Below are 15,383 nucleotides of genomic sequence, written 5' to 3' on the forward strand. Positions count from 1 at the left end.
TTTAAAGGGTATTGTGACTTTTTAAAATCTGCACAGTAATAAGTCATTAAAGCTTTTGTAAAACCAGAAGCAGATGAGTTGATTATTCTCCTTTATATGTTTACATCTTCATTTACAACCCAGGCCCCTTGCTCTATCAATTCCACTTCTATTGCCTTTATTTCCTTCTCCCATTATGTCTCTCCTGTGCTTGGAACAATTTCTATATACCATGCAGTTTCCCTCTTCAAAATGTACATCTTTTCATAATCTTCAATTCCACTGTCAAAAATATTCGATATAATTTAAAGAAACAAAATTGTACTTTCAGAGACAAGCAATCTCACTCTTAATTTGTATAAGCATTCCATTCCATATGTCTTATCTAAGAGGGGGGAGGGCATGATCTAGGAAACTTTACATGAGAAATTCTTAGTCACGTGAGTAGTCTTGACTTCATGGGGGACTATTTTTATGAAAGATTGCATTATCCTTGGGATTGAGACCTTGTCTGTTATTTGTTTAAAGCTCTGTGCATGCTTTTTGGTACCATACACAAATCTTACATTTGATTGTAAGCCTGAATTTCAAAATTGCTTTCAGGAGATTGAATGCTTAAAGTTGTTATATCCCCTAGGTTCTATGGTGCAGTTTAAAATTATTTTTTCTAGTTTGTTCTGTGTGGTAATTTCCTCCAGTTAAATGTCAACCAGTTGTACTTTTGATATATTTGGCTGGTGCACATTACTAGTAGTGTTAGAGTAGGACAAAATTTACATTTCTCGAACATTGTGATTAACAGAAACCATTGGAAGGGGAGACTGATGACAACTGAATTTACTTGTTTCTACATGAAAACTTCTGCATACTGTGGTAAACCCAGAACAAACAGCTACAGAAGGAGGGGGGGAGTAGTAATTAGTCCCAGGGGGTTAAAATGCCCCTCCCTGTCTACTGAGGAGAGAGAACCAGGGGGCAATAAGGTTCAGCTGGAAAAGGGGTTGCTAGGGAACCAATTAGGTTCAGCTGACTCCAACATCTTGAGACCTTTTTAAACCCTCCCCTGCATGAAAGGAGGGGGGCAGTGAGGGAGTGAGAGAAACAGGGAAGCTGCCAGTAGGCTGTTTGCAGCAAGACACCAAACCTTCCCAGCAGGGAGGGAAAACAAGCACAAGGGACTGACTGAGGAGAGGAGTAGCAGGACCCTGTGCCACCTATAAGGATTTGCCTTGCCCCAAACCTGAGTCTCTAAGGCTAAAAAGGACTGAGCCTGCTAAGGCGAACGAGGTATTTTGCCACACGTGGTGTCAGCAGTGGGATGCGGTGAGTGAGTGGGCAGGGTAAATGCGGCAGGGTAAATCACCCCCCCTCCCCCTCCCCAAAAAAAGACATAGTGAAGGCATTGATACAGGCCACTGCGTCCCAACAAGAAGCTACCAGGGTACAGATGGCTGCCCAGCAAGAGTCAGTATGCGTTCAACAGGAGACGAACTAATTACTGATGAACCAGGAGGCCCAAGATTGAGCCACCCTGAATGAAGTAGTGAAGCAGTTAAAAGCCCTGACCATGCTGACGCACGGGCCCCAGAGGGCCCGGCCGCTGCAGGCAAGCAACTATTTACAGAAGATGACTACGGACGACGATATAGAGACATATCTCCTTGCCTTCGAGAGGGCGGCACTGCGGGAGGCCTGGCCCCAAGACCAGTGGGCAGATATCCTGGCTCAATTTCTGTGTGGGGAGCCCCAGAAGGCCTATTTCGACATGACCACAGAGACAGCTGTGGATTACCCCCAGCTGAAGGCGGAAATCCTGGTAAGGTCAGGTGTGATGCCAGCCATAGGGGCCCAGCACTTCCACAAGTGGAAATACCAGGACAGCAAACTGCCGAGGTCCCAGCTATTTGATTTAATCCACCTCGCCTGGAAGTGGCTCCGCCCCGAGACCCATGGGCTGGAGAAGATAGTGGAAATCCTCATGTTGGACAGGTACATGAGGGGATTGCCGCCGGGCATACGAGGGTGGGTTCGCCAAAATGATCTCTCCTCTCATGATGAACTAGTTGCCCTTATAGAGAGACACCTAGCAGCCCAAGAACTTTCTCGGACCACCGGGGAAGGAAGGCACCAGAATCGGAGACAAGTCTCAGCTCCGAGGCCCTGGTTTGCTCTAGCGCCAGGCTGGACTATGGAGGGGAGGAAGAATGCGGAAGAGCAACCGGAGCCTACTCCCTGGGGAGAAGGTGGAAGAAAATAATGAACCTGGGCCCCAGGGGGTGGCCCAGATAGATAAACACCTCCCCCCGCACTCCCGCAACAGCCTTTCATGAATTTGGCCAGGATTTGTTCTTTCCGCCGGGAAAACCCCAGAAGACTCGGAGGGAACAGAGGGTGGATAAAAGGAGGGGAACTAGGATCTTGACCCAGTAACAGAAATCTACGCTTGTAGGGGAAAGAGGTGGCTCAACGGACAGCGGGGCGGGGCAGGCGATCAATGACCCAATCACCGGACCTAGCTCCCCGGGGGTTTTCCCCGAGGGGGAGACAGACCTAGATCCCCCTGAGTTTCGACAAATGGGGACCTCACTCGGGAATTTTGGTCAGAATTAGGCCAATGATCCAATGTACAGCAATAGTCGTAAATAAGGAGTCGAGGTAAATGTGGTCCCCATGGAGGGGAGAGTTAAGGGCCCAGGGTCATATTATGTCATTAAGGGTGATCTGCTATACAGAGTAGTCTGGGTCCAAGAGCAAGTCATAGAACAGCTCTTGGTCCCACAGAAGCATCAGAGGGGCGTGATGGATCTGGCCCACAGCCATCTGTTTGGGGGCCATCTAGGGGTAGATAAGACCCTTGATCAGATTCTGCAGAGGTTTTTTTTGTCCCGGCATTTATGCGGCGGTCTGGCGATTTTGTATCTCCTGTCCAGAATGTCAGATACATGGGCCTTGACCGCACCTGAGGGCCCCTTTGGTACCTCTACCAATTACTCAAATCCCATTTGAGCGAATAGCTATGGACCTAGTAGGGCCACTGGAGAAGTCAGCCCGGGGTCATTAGTACATTCTGATAGTACTAGATTATGCCACCCGATATCCCGAGGCCGTACCCCTACGGAACACCATGTCCAAGACCATAGCCAAAGAATTAGTCTGTATTTTTTCCAAAGTAGGGATACCTAAAGAGATCCTGATGGTCCAAGGGACCCCCTTTGTGTCTAAGTTAATGAAGGACCTATGTATAGTGCTCCATATATGGACCCTCAGGACTTCAGTCTATCATCCCCAGACTCATGGTCTTGTCAAACGCTTCAATAGAACATTGAAGAACATGCTGCGGAAAGTGGTTAGTCGCAACGGGAAAGACTGGGACGCCCTGCTGCCTTACTTGCTGTTTGCTGTACGGGAGGTTCCCCAAGCTTCCACTGGATTCTCCCCATTCAAGCTGTTATATGGTCGCCACCCCAGGGGCATATTTTACATGGCCAAAGAGGGCTGAGAGGAACAGCCGAACCCCGGGAGAAATATCGTTGAACATGTGTTGCAAAGAAAGACCGGATAGCCCACGTTGCCCCTTTGTGCGCGAACACCTGGAGAAGGCCCAAGGGGCCCAGTGGGCATACTACAATCGCCAAGCGACGACCTGGAAGTTCCAGGTGGGAGACCGGGTAATGGTGCTCATACCCACAGCAGAGAGCAAGCTCCTGGCCAGGTGGCAGGGGCCATATGAGATAATAGAAGCCATAGGAGAAGTTGATTATAAGGTCCGACAGCCAGGTCGCCGGAAGCTGGAGCAGATCTACCATATAAATCTGCTGAAACCATGGCAGGTTAGAGAAGCGCATGTGGTTGTGCTAGTGGCACCATCCCCTAAAAGTAACCAGCCCGACCAAGTGGGAATATCCCCGGAGTTGACTCTGGAGCAATTATCTGAAGTGATCAGCCTGATTAAACGCAACGAGGATGTGTTCATAGAAAAGCCAGGCAGGACTACTGAGGTTCACCATCACATCCTCACAGAGGCTGAAGTGAAGGTGAACGTCAAGCCATACCGGATCCCGGAGGCCAAAAGAGAGGAGATCAGGACAGAGGTCAGGAAAATGCTGGCCTTAAGAGTCATTGAAGAATCTCATCGCTAATGGTCAAGTCCAGTGGTTTTAGTGCCTAAGCCGGATGGCAGCGTGAGGTTCTGCAACGACTTCCGAAAGCTAAATGAGATGTCCCAGTTTGATGCGTACCCTATACCCCGGATAGATGAGTTAATTGACAGATTGGGAAAAGCATGGTTTATGTCTACCCTTGACCTGACCAAGGGCTATTGGCAGATCCCCCTGGCCAAGGCCGACAAAGAGAAGACGGCCTTTGCAACTCCAGAGGGACTATATCAGTACACCGTCCTCCCCTTTGGGTTGCATGGGGCTCCCGCTACTTTCCAAAGGCTCGTGGACAAACTATTGCGACCACATGGCAAGTACGCGGCAGCCTACCTCGACGATGTCATCATATATAGCCCCAACAAAGACCATGTATTAGTCTGTGTTGTGTCAAGACTTCAGACTGAGATTTGGCAAAATAACCATTTTTGTCTACTTCCACTTAAGGCATATTCCTAAATATTTCAGACCATTTGAGAGTCAAGATGCTCCTTCATTTCAAAGGTTCAATTAAGACTGTTCTTCAGTAAATAACATATGTGGAGTCAGAACACAGTATTAATTAAGCTTTCTTCCAGTGTGGTGGTGGTATTGGTGAAGTATTTCCCGACTTAGGGTATGTCTACACTACAGCCGCCACAGTGGTACAGCTGCAGCGGTGCCACTGTAGTACCGTAGTATAGATACTTCCTACAAGGGTTTTTTCCATCAATATTTTTAATCCAACTCTCTGAGACGCAGTAGCTAGATAGATGGAAGAATTCTATACCAGGCGTAAGGTCAACCTATCTGTATCACACAGGGCGCAAAATTTTTCGCAGCCTTGAGTGATACACCTAGGTTGATCTCATTTGTAAGTGTAGACCAGGCCAAAGTGCTTCAAGCAATTATTACTTGTCTTCCAAGTTATTACACTGTGTTTGTCAAAAAGCTTTCTGTTTTGAGAAAATGGACTTGAGCAATAGGCATTATTTAGAATGTGTATTTATTTGAAATGCTACAGAATTATTGAATTAATTATTTGAAGTTCTAGAGAACGTATCCCCTGGTCACCCATGAATGCATGAATATATATTATATATACACACATGCTCTTGAGGGAATTCTGCGCCTCAAAATTCTGCACACAATATTTGAAAATTCTGCATATTTTATTTGTCAAAATAACATAATATAATCATGCCAGTTACAATTATTTTGGTAATTTATTTCAAAATATCTGTCAGCAAGTATGTCTGTAACAATACAGACCCCCTCTGAAAAAAGATTCTGGTATTTATTTATTTATTTATTTATTTATTTATTTAGACACACAGTTTCCTTACTAGGCATATTAATACCTATGATGGGATAACATGGTTTTGGTAATTAAATATTCATGGTAAATAGGCCCAATGGCCTCTGATGGGATATTAGATGGGGTGGGATCTGAGTTACCCAGGAAAGAATTTTCTGCGGTATCTGGCTGGTGAATCTTGCCCATATGCTGAGGGTTTAGTTGATCGCCATATTTGGGGTCGGGAAGGAATTTTTCTCCAGGGCAGATTGGAAGAGGCCCTGGAGGTTTTTCGCCTTCCTCTGTAGCATGGGGCACGCGTCACTTGCTGGAGGATTCTCTGCTCCTTGAAGTCTTTAAACCACAATTTGAGAACTTCAATAGCTCAGTCATAGGTGAGAGGTTTTTCACAGGAGTGGTGGGTGAAATTCTGTGGCCTGCATTGTGCAGGAGGTCAGACTAGATGACCATAATGGTCCCTTCTGACCTAAATATCTATGAATACAGAACTTTGTGTAATTCATTTAAATTACGATTCAGAACGGTGTTTCATGCATGTGTCAGAAGCAAAGTGCAAAGGCTTGGGGGAGTCGGGGTAACAGAGGAGCTGAGGGAGAGAGAAGGACCTGTAGCACTTCTTGGCTGGCCGTTCTGGTGCCACAACGGCCTCTGGTGGGCGAAAGGCAGAACTGTAGCAGTTAGGTAAAATGTTTACGTGGGAAAATACAAAATTATTCGAGACAGATTAATTCTGTGCATCCACAGATGCGCAGAATTCCCCCAGGAGTAATGATGGTGGTGTGGGAAGAATTTGAAGAGAAACCTTTAAAGAAATAAAGTAATCTTTAATTTGGAGCAGCGACTGCTGGCCGGGTGCCCAGCTCTGAAGGCAGCGCCCAGCCAGTAGCAGCGCAGAAGTAAGGGTGGCGATACCATACCACGCCACCCTTACTTCTGTGCTGCTCCGTTCAGAGCTGGGCAGCCAGAGAGTGGGGCAGCTGATTGAGGCCACAGCTCTGCAGGCAGCAGCACAGAAGTAAGGGTGGCAATACCATACCATGTCATCGTTACTTCTATGCTGCTGCTGATGGCGGCTCTGCCTTCAGAGCTGGGCTCCCGACCAGCAGCTGCCACTCTCTAGCTGCCCAGCTCTGAAGGCAGTGCCAAAGTAAGGGTAGCAGTGTTGCAACCCCCCTACAATAACCTTGAGAGCTGTACACACAACTCCTTTTTGAGTCAGGACCCCTACAATTATAACAGTGAAATTTCAGATTTAAATAGCTGAAATAACAAAAGTTACTATTTTAAAAATCCTGAGAATAAAAATGACCAAAGTGGATCGTGACTTTGGTAGGGCCCTACCTATCTCCTTAGATAAAGAAGGGAGAAATTTAAGGTCTTTGTTACTGAGGATTTAATCTGTCTGTATGTCCAATTTATAATTGTTATACTTAAGTACAGTCTCTAGGAATAAATTTGTAATGTGAGGAGTGGATGCAAAATGCTTACAGAACTTTGCCTATTTAATAATGAGACTGGTATTTACTTAGATAGATAGATAAGGGGCTGCTAGGGGAAAACAAGAGGCCAAAGCATTGTGAAAGGAGTGTTACATTCCTTAGAACCAAAGGGGGGTTGGGGAAGAGGGGAAAGCAAAGTAATCCAAATGTGATTGTAACTGGTTCTGTCATTTAGTAGTTTGATGCAAGCCCCATGGCCTTGCCTATATGGTGGTAATTTCTGACAAAATGGAAACTAGTTGGATTAGTAGCATAGACAAAGATTCAGTGAACAGAGCCATGTTTATAGCCTGTTAATTAAACTTACTTTCAGAGGCTTAACTAAACGAGTCTGACATCACTATTTTTTTGACTTGTCTACTTTAGCACACTCAAAAAGTTTTTCCAGCGTTTGCCACTTCCTGATGCTAACTGGAAACTGAACTTGGAAACGACATAGATTTACTAAAGCCTTGTCCAGACTAGTGCCTTTTTGTAGTGGTGTAGAAATATCTCCTCATTGCACTACTCCTGGTAGCAGTGGTGGGAAGACACTAGTGTAGGTTGGATTGAGGCATCTGTCAGCATTTTTACCTCTGGTCATCTAAACTTGCTCTTCTGGTTACTACCAGTGTTACTGTTTGTAGTGATGGAGGATCTGAGGCTAGTGTAAATATAGCTGTAACAGAAAATGTGATACCTATCAATAACTTAAATTTGATTAAAAGGTAGAAATCTTAGTAAGAGGGGTTACTGTTGCAAAAAATGCTACCTCTGTAAAACAATGAATTTGTCTAACAGCTGAAACACTGGGTGAAGAAAATCACCCAGAGAAAGGGGTAAAAGGCAAAAGTGGACTGAGTCTACTGTAGTGACTAGACCCTCCTAATAAGCATTTGAAAAGGAATGGGGGAACCAAGAAGTCTCTTAAACCAATTTAATCAGGAAAATGGGCATAAGAGTAGTATCTTAAAAAATTGAGATGGATATCACATATGAGAAAGTGGTGACTTTCCCACAAGTGACAATAGAGGAAAGATAGTCTTTTGAACAATGAACTAGAAATGGGTAAACATCTTTGAACAGTGTCAGGTATATCTGACCAAGGACTGGAGCAAAGAGGAATTGGAGAGACCCTTGAAGTCAAGGGAGGGAAAATAATTCCTGACAGGTAGTCTCTGACAAAAGGGTCAGAGTAGAGTGATGCACAGGAAATATCTTGCAAGCTGCCCCAAATGTATGACAGTGGGGGAAAAAATCTCTTGTGAGTGATAGAGAAGAGAAGGGTGTTTGGAGCCGTATTTATAGTTTGAGGTTTTGGTCAAAGAGTTCTTATCCCAGAAAGTGTCACAATTAGGGGTTCACCATGAAAATAACCTCAAGGATCAGAAAGGAGGTGCATTTAAAGAGATGCAGGTGACGGCAGATTCTAGCATAGTGACAATCCAGAGAGGTGTGGGTTTGGCTTAACAAAAGTGGCTTTTTCTCTAATTTGCTTGTGGTAACAGAAAAGACTTCAAGAAACCAGTGAGGAGATGACACATTTTCCAAGCTTGGGGAACAGAGAGAGGACTGTGCAGTGACAGTGTAAGTGCTGTTCTATACTTACAACTTCTTATCCTGTTTAGAGGCATTTAATATTGTATTGTATGAGTCTTAAATCTGCCTTTAAATTAAGAAAATAAATTTAGAGTGTGACATGTTATTTACATATTATTTGCATGTTCCAAGGGAAAGAAACCTACTTCTGATATTAAGACTGTCAGAGGTGTAATGGCTTTGAACAATCACAACAGCTATTAAAAGATAAAGTGAAATAAGACTTGAAAGGGTTTTGGGGCCAGCAAGACATACCAAGGAAATGGCATGCCTTGGCATAAACTAGAGCAGTCCAATGAATTATCTCTCCTATCCAAGTAGTAGTTGGGATTGTGCTCCCAGTCTTCCCACCCTTTCTGCCAGAATCCGAATCCATGGAGGATGCAGCTGGGAGAAGTTTTTCGTTACTTGTGGGAATGTCTCAGCATAACATTTATGATATCTCAGCATCTTGTGGAATGCTCTGCTGCGTATATTGTTAGAGCAACTTGCCAAATACTTGAAGTAGAGGCAAGGGCCATAAACAAAGAAAAAAAACATACTAGAAACTAATTGGGAGCTCACCATGGACCCTATTATTTTTGCAGTGTGTTTATGAAGGAGGATGGGTGTAACCACACTTTAATCGATTTTCAGTTCAGTCCCATCTGAAATTTTAATGAGGGTGAAGTGATGGTCTCACAGAAGAGGTGTATGGGAAATTACTAAAGTAACGAAGTAGTGTGAGACAAAGTTGAACTTGACATTTTCTACACTAGCCTCTTTTTTTGCGAAATCTTCTATCATTGCACTTTTACTGGGGGGCACTAGTGTAGAGAAGTCACTGTTTTTACCGCCATGTTGTTTACTCAGAGCAGGACTAGATGACCAAATAGAAAAAAATGCTAGCCACAGCTGTTGCTTGGCTACACTTGGAAGTGGAGGCAGAGGCAAACACCTCAGGGAGATGGTGCTACTCCAAATGATGTTGTAAAAGCTATAAATTATGGCGTTGGATAAACATCCTTTAAATGCTCAAACTAACAAGACATAGTTAACTTGGTTTTTGTCCTTTCCCATTAAGGGGGAGAGTTTTTGATTTTACAAGCTGTAATTGTCTTATCTAACTTGGATAGCACCTGGGAATGTCAGTTCTCTCCTTCCTTATAACATACAGGCTTGTGTACAGCATATATGTTTGTCATCCTGTGTACTTAATCTTTCTCTTTTCCTCCCTCACCCTCCAATAAAAGAGATTGTGTTTTGGCAGAGGGAGGCACTGGCATAGTTGGCATAAACTGGCCACAAAACAGTTGTCTGTTTCCTTTGCAGGAGCAGATCTGACTTTTTACCATTTTTATGTCCCTGCCCTCCAGGGATTATGGTTCAAGGGGTTAAAGGATGTGGTTGGTGTGTTCCTACACTCCATTTATTCCCAGATAGCACAATGGGCCAAAGGGCCCATTTCAGTAAAAGCAGCCTTCAGAGCTGCTTTCACCTAAACTGTGGGTTGAACTACCCAATGGTAAACTCAGCATTTGGGAGGAGTAGACAAACTCCCCTTCCATCTCTGCACCTGGCTCAGTGCCAACACAGGGATGAATTTCCTCCACTATATCTTTTCCTTGCTGCAAACCAAGGGATCTAGGTTCTTCTGAGGAGTGCCTCTAAACTAGCTCTTGCAGCCTCTGTTTACAAGACAGACATGGCTTCCTTATGAGTCTATGACTCTTGTTCTGAAATGAACTTGAAGTTAATTTGTCAAAAATCATTAGTATGAAATAGAAAAATATTTAAAATAATTTGTCTTTTGTTCTAGGATGTCTTTCTAAGACTATTCAAGACTGAATGTAGTCAAATCATGGTATATTTTTAACTGATTACTTTTTTTTAGAAAAGCGTAAAGGTGTAACTAGCTCAGAAGACAGCACTTGGGTTACTCACACTATGTAAATAGCTGTCCTGAGACTATAGTCTAGGGTACGTAAAGATGAGACTGCATGTACATGCATTTTGTCAGCTGCAACTTGCATATCTTCTGTGATTTCTTTAAATAAGTAAATAAATTAAATAAAACCAGCTTTGTTTTGACGAGAAGGTGGCTTCACAGCTTGGGCCTTGCAGAAATACATTCTCTCTATGCCTTCTGATCTGTGCACACACATTTTACCAATTTAACTAAATCTGTTTTGAAATGTATTTAGCTGAATCTGTATATCTCCCCTGTGTTGATATATCTCAACATATATCAGATATACAGATATATCCCCTGTATATCTCCCCTTAAATCTGTTTTAGTGGCTTATATCCATTTAGCGTAGTCTGGGTTTGTTTTGTTTTGTTTTTAAAAGTATCCTCTGCTGCCCAGGTGTGCCAGGTTGAGGATCCCTTTGTCCAAGCGAACTGATGCAAGGTAACTACAATATAGATCTAAATCTAGGCAGTAGTAACTTGTAGTTCTGCATTATGGGAGGAGAGTATAGAAGGAAAAGTAACTAACTGGAGGTTGTAAGAGGGTGCGGTGGGGTGGCTGTTTCATTGTGTGCCCTACTGTTGGTTCCCTTTCCCTGTTGTATTTGTCTTCTTTTCCATATCCTAGTTACATTAATTTTGCACAACCACAGGATGCCAGATAGGTGAAAGTTGTTACTTACATCAATTACCAAACCCACTTAGGTGGTGGTGTAAACCACCAATGAATACATTTCATAGATTTCAATTAGAATTACACCTGTCTACACTGTGGTAATTTTGGCTCCTGGCAATTGAAACAAATATCCGTACTCAGATAGCTGACACCTTTACATTTATTAAAAATGGAAAGTTTTTAAGTCTGGTTGGCATACACTTCAAAAAGTCCCTTGCAAAGACTGGGAGTCTAGACCACCGTTTCTCGAATGCGGCCACCAGGGGCTTTTTGTGCGGCCGCAGCCCCCTGGGTGGTGAGTGCGGGGCAGGGGTAAAGCAGTGGCCCTCCCCCCAGGACTGCCAGTAGGGGTTGGGCCCTGTCCCCCTCTGGAGCCACAAATGCTGGAGGAGCAGGCAGGCTCCAGCTGTGTGGTGGCGGGCTCCATTCTCTGGCTACAGGCTCCGCCCTCCACCCTCACCTGCTGCCTCCTCGGGCCCTGAGCTCCAGCCGTGCAGCAGTGGGCCCTGACCCCCAGCTGCAGGGTTTCAGACTCCACCCGTGGGGCCCTGTGGCAGTGACTGCCGACACCAAGCTCTCTCCTCCACCCATCACCTCTGGCCCTGAGCTGCCTCCCCATCGCCCCGGCCCTCACTGCATCCTCCGACCCCAGTCCCCAGCTGCGTGGCTCCAGTCCCCGGACTCAACCCCCCCCCCCCCCCCCCCCCCACCACACACACACACTCACCTCTGGCCCGAGCTGCCTCCCTACCCACCTCCCCATCCATGACTTAATTTGTCCCCCAGCTTGCCAGAGCTGAGTAAGTCTGTTGTGAAAAGTGATATTTCTATGTTTGTTTGTTTATATCACTTTTCATTTCCTCCCTGCTAGCTAGGAAGTCTGCTGCTGTGAAAAGTGATGATATTAACAAAATACAAATATCACTTTTCCCAGAAACAGACTTACTACTAGCAAGTCTTAAAAAAAATAAGCAACCAAAAAAAAAAAAAATAAAGGCAAAAGAAACAATAACAAGAAGGGACAGGAACATGCAGAGCACATTATTTGTTTCTGTTCTGTTTAGGTCCAGTAAAGAACAGAGAAAACTAATTATTTTTATTACTGAGTCTGTGAAGAAACCCTGCATAAATAAATTACAATGATTTGGACATCTATATATGCATATTTATTTGTTTTTCCTAAAGCCAATTGAGTGTTTTAGGAAAAATTGTGAGTGGCAGTCTGAGGCCACCAAAAAATTTCGTGAGAACCCCTGGTCTAGACCCATGTGCTTACTCCAAGAGGAAGTTTTCAAGAGTCCATCAGTGTCCGTCTAAAAGTATCTATGTGGATTGTGCTTAAAATTAATTTAAGCTTTAAATAGTAAGGCTAAATCGATGTTACTTTCATTTGAGTGCATTTTGTGATGCCAAATTCAGTAAGCATCTATAAGTCAGGCTACATTTTAATCATGGATATTTTTAGTAAAAGTAATGGACGGGTCACGGGCAGTAAAGAAAAATTTACGGCCCATGACCTTTCTATGACTTTTACTATATACTCCTGACTAAAACTTGGTGGGCAGCCTGGGAGGGGGCGCAGGTGCTGGGGAGGGGTGTGTAGCCTGGGGGGTTGTGCTGCTGGGGGGGAGTCGTGGTGTGGGGGGGGGAGGTGTCTGCGGGGGAGTAGGGCTGGGACAGGCTCCCTACCTGGCTCCTGGGAAGCAACAACCCCGGATCCACATGCTGCCTCCATTCCACCCCAAGCCCCGGTTCTGCAGCTCCCATTGGCTGGGAACTGCGGCCAATTGGAGCTGCGGGGGCAGTGCCTGCAGGCGAAGGTAGCACGTGGAGCTAGGACCTGAGGGAGGGGAGTTCCTTTCACCCTTCTGGGGCGCTCAGCAGCCCCGGGCCAGGCACGCCGGCCACTGCAGAAGTCACGGAGAGGTCACAGAAAGTCACGGAATTCGTGACTTCTGTGAGCCTTATCTATAAATACTCCAGTGGTTAATCTTCTATTATAATATGAATATATTTATTCCGAGTGAGTCCAAGCCATTTTATAAGAATTTTTTCCAGTTACTCAATTTTAGTGTACATAGTCTTGTAATTGGTCCTTTATAAATAATCTAATAGTAATTCGTCAGACTTTTACCCTATAGAAATCCTAACTGTCAGGCTTTGTGATTCCATGATCTTGCACAGAATCAGGGGCTATTATTTGGGGTTCAGTGTAACTAAACTTCATTTGAACTGTATTTTTCAGTTTGCAGCCAATCTTTGACACATTTTTATCCAAGAGGTCTGCAGCCAAGAAGATTTATTGTACTCACTGCTAAAACTCTGTGTGCGTTTAGAGTTTGGTGTGGGCAGGCAGGGAGAGAGTTGAGGCCTCAGAAATTTGACATTGAGCAGTGAGGGCTTGTGTGTTGTGCACTAGCACACCCAATTAGTGTCCTTCACTCACTTACATAGCACCAGCTGCATCCAAGCTACTTGCCATTGGTCTGTTTAAAATATGTCCTTATGTCCATACTTTGGCTGACATGACTGATTTAAGGTGCAAACTGTCAAAGGTGCCAGCTCATATGACTGTTGAGCCTCTTTAGCTCCCTGGCTCAGAGTCCCTGTCATGCTTCCACCTACATTATTGCAGATGTCTCATCAGAGCATTATTATCAACTGTTAAACTTTTAACTGTCAGTGGTTGTTCCCGGCTTCAGTGAAGAGTGAGTGGTCCATTTGGAGTAGGGGACTTTAGAGGTAGGGAGAATGTGACTGGGAGGGATGGGGCTATTGAGAATGTTTCCTACTTGTAGTTATCAAGTAGAGTTGTCAAGCTATGATAATGAGAAAAAATTATTACTTTACAGGCAGAGTTGGAGGCAAGAGCTTTTAACTGTAAATCTGAACTTTCTAAATGTTCCAGATTTTTAGTACCTACAGTATTATAGTATTTTTTAAATCATCAGGTTTGTGGGTAGATTTTCATTTGATGGTGAAAGGAGATTTTTAGAAACTTTATTGTAAACTGAGGTCCTTTATAGAAAATTGTTGTTCTTGTTATCTTACATAGTATGGACTAGTGAAACAGTATTACGTATTTGTTCCCACCTTTTTTTAATGTGGCTAAGTCAACAAGGATTGAATTTTCTGTGATGTGACTGTGTTAATGATGAAGTGTGTGTGTATATATATATATAAATCTTCTGTGTTTTATATATCAGAGCTAGAGACTTTAGGAGGCAGTTGGGTTTGGTGTCTGAAATACACAGGTTGGCTGACCTTGGAGGGGCTTTTTTCCCTATGGAAATGGGGTGCGCTATAACATACAGTTAAGGATGAAAGAAAGCTGACATTTTATTTTTCTTTAAAATAAAAACATCAAGTTTTTAAATAATACAAATAAGGTTTTGCTATACCAATAGAACTGTAGCTGTTGAGGCCCAGAGTCAACAGCCTGTCTCCTTCCTAAGCCCCAGAGTGATACACAAATGAGAAGAAGATAGGCATTTGGTTGTCGTATGGGTGTGACCTGTAGGTGTAGGTGTGATCAGAGGCTGCTGACTAGATCAGGCCCCATTCAGAATTTGTGGGGGAGGAGTGCAGGAAGTGGGGTGGTGGTGTCCATCTTATAACTTTTAGCCCAGTGGTTAAAGCACTAACCTGGCATGTGGGAGATCCAGGTTCAATTCCCTCCTCTCTGCCAGTGCGGGGAGAGAATTTGAACAGGGCTCTCCCACTTCTCAATAGAGTGCTCTAACGACTGATCTATGAGAGACGCTGATGTATGGCTTCCTCATTCTCTCTTATTGAAGCTATTCCACTGTGGATAAATAATTAGTCATTGAAGCAGTTGGGCTGGACCGTGTGTGTGTGTGTGTGTGTGTGGTGGGGGGGTGGTACCCTAACCACTGTACTGCAGTCATGCGCTCTCTCTCCCTGGCCCAATGACTATATATGTATCCACAGAGGAATAGTCATTGGACCTGAGAGAGAGAGAGAGAGTGTGTGTGTGTGTGTGTCCCCGTTTAAATTCAGTGTGCAAAGTAAAAATAGTTGTTGTTCAGAAAACTCAGCAACTGTTTGTGGAAGATATTTTTAAATAGAGTTTGACTTATACAAATACTAGTTAGCCATCGTTGGCCAACTGTTCTTGGTGATAATTAGATTTTAAGTAGGACACAGCAACAAAATAGTCTATTTTAGAAATTGTAAACTACAGTCTTTGTAAAGTATAAATATTGTTGCAAAATATAAAATGTAAAAGA

At 44.1% G+C, this 15,383-nt stretch overlaps 1 protein-coding gene across 7 annotated transcripts in view; it reads left to right on the forward strand.

Annotated features, from left to right (window-relative positions):
* Positions 1-15,383, forward strand: part of EZH2 (enhancer of zeste 2 polycomb repressive complex 2 subunit) — an 84,625-nt gene that overhangs the window by 13,560 nt on the left and 55,682 nt on the right. For 2 of the 7 annotated variants that reach the window (XM_037889976.2, XM_037889975.1), the window contains exon 2: positions 8,417-8,495. The exons of the other annotated variants lie outside the window; for them this stretch is intronic. The gene's annotated coding sequence lies outside the window, so the exon portion shown is untranslated. The remainder of the gene's footprint in view (positions 1-8,416; positions 8,496-15,383) is intronic. 7 annotated transcript variants of the gene reach the window in all.

Source organism: Chelonia mydas, chromosome 2 (genome assembly GCF_015237465.2).
Source record: "Chelonia mydas isolate rCheMyd1 chromosome 2, rCheMyd1.pri.v2, whole genome shotgun sequence".
Lineage (NCBI taxonomy): Eukaryota > Metazoa > Chordata > Testudines > Cheloniidae > Chelonia > Chelonia mydas.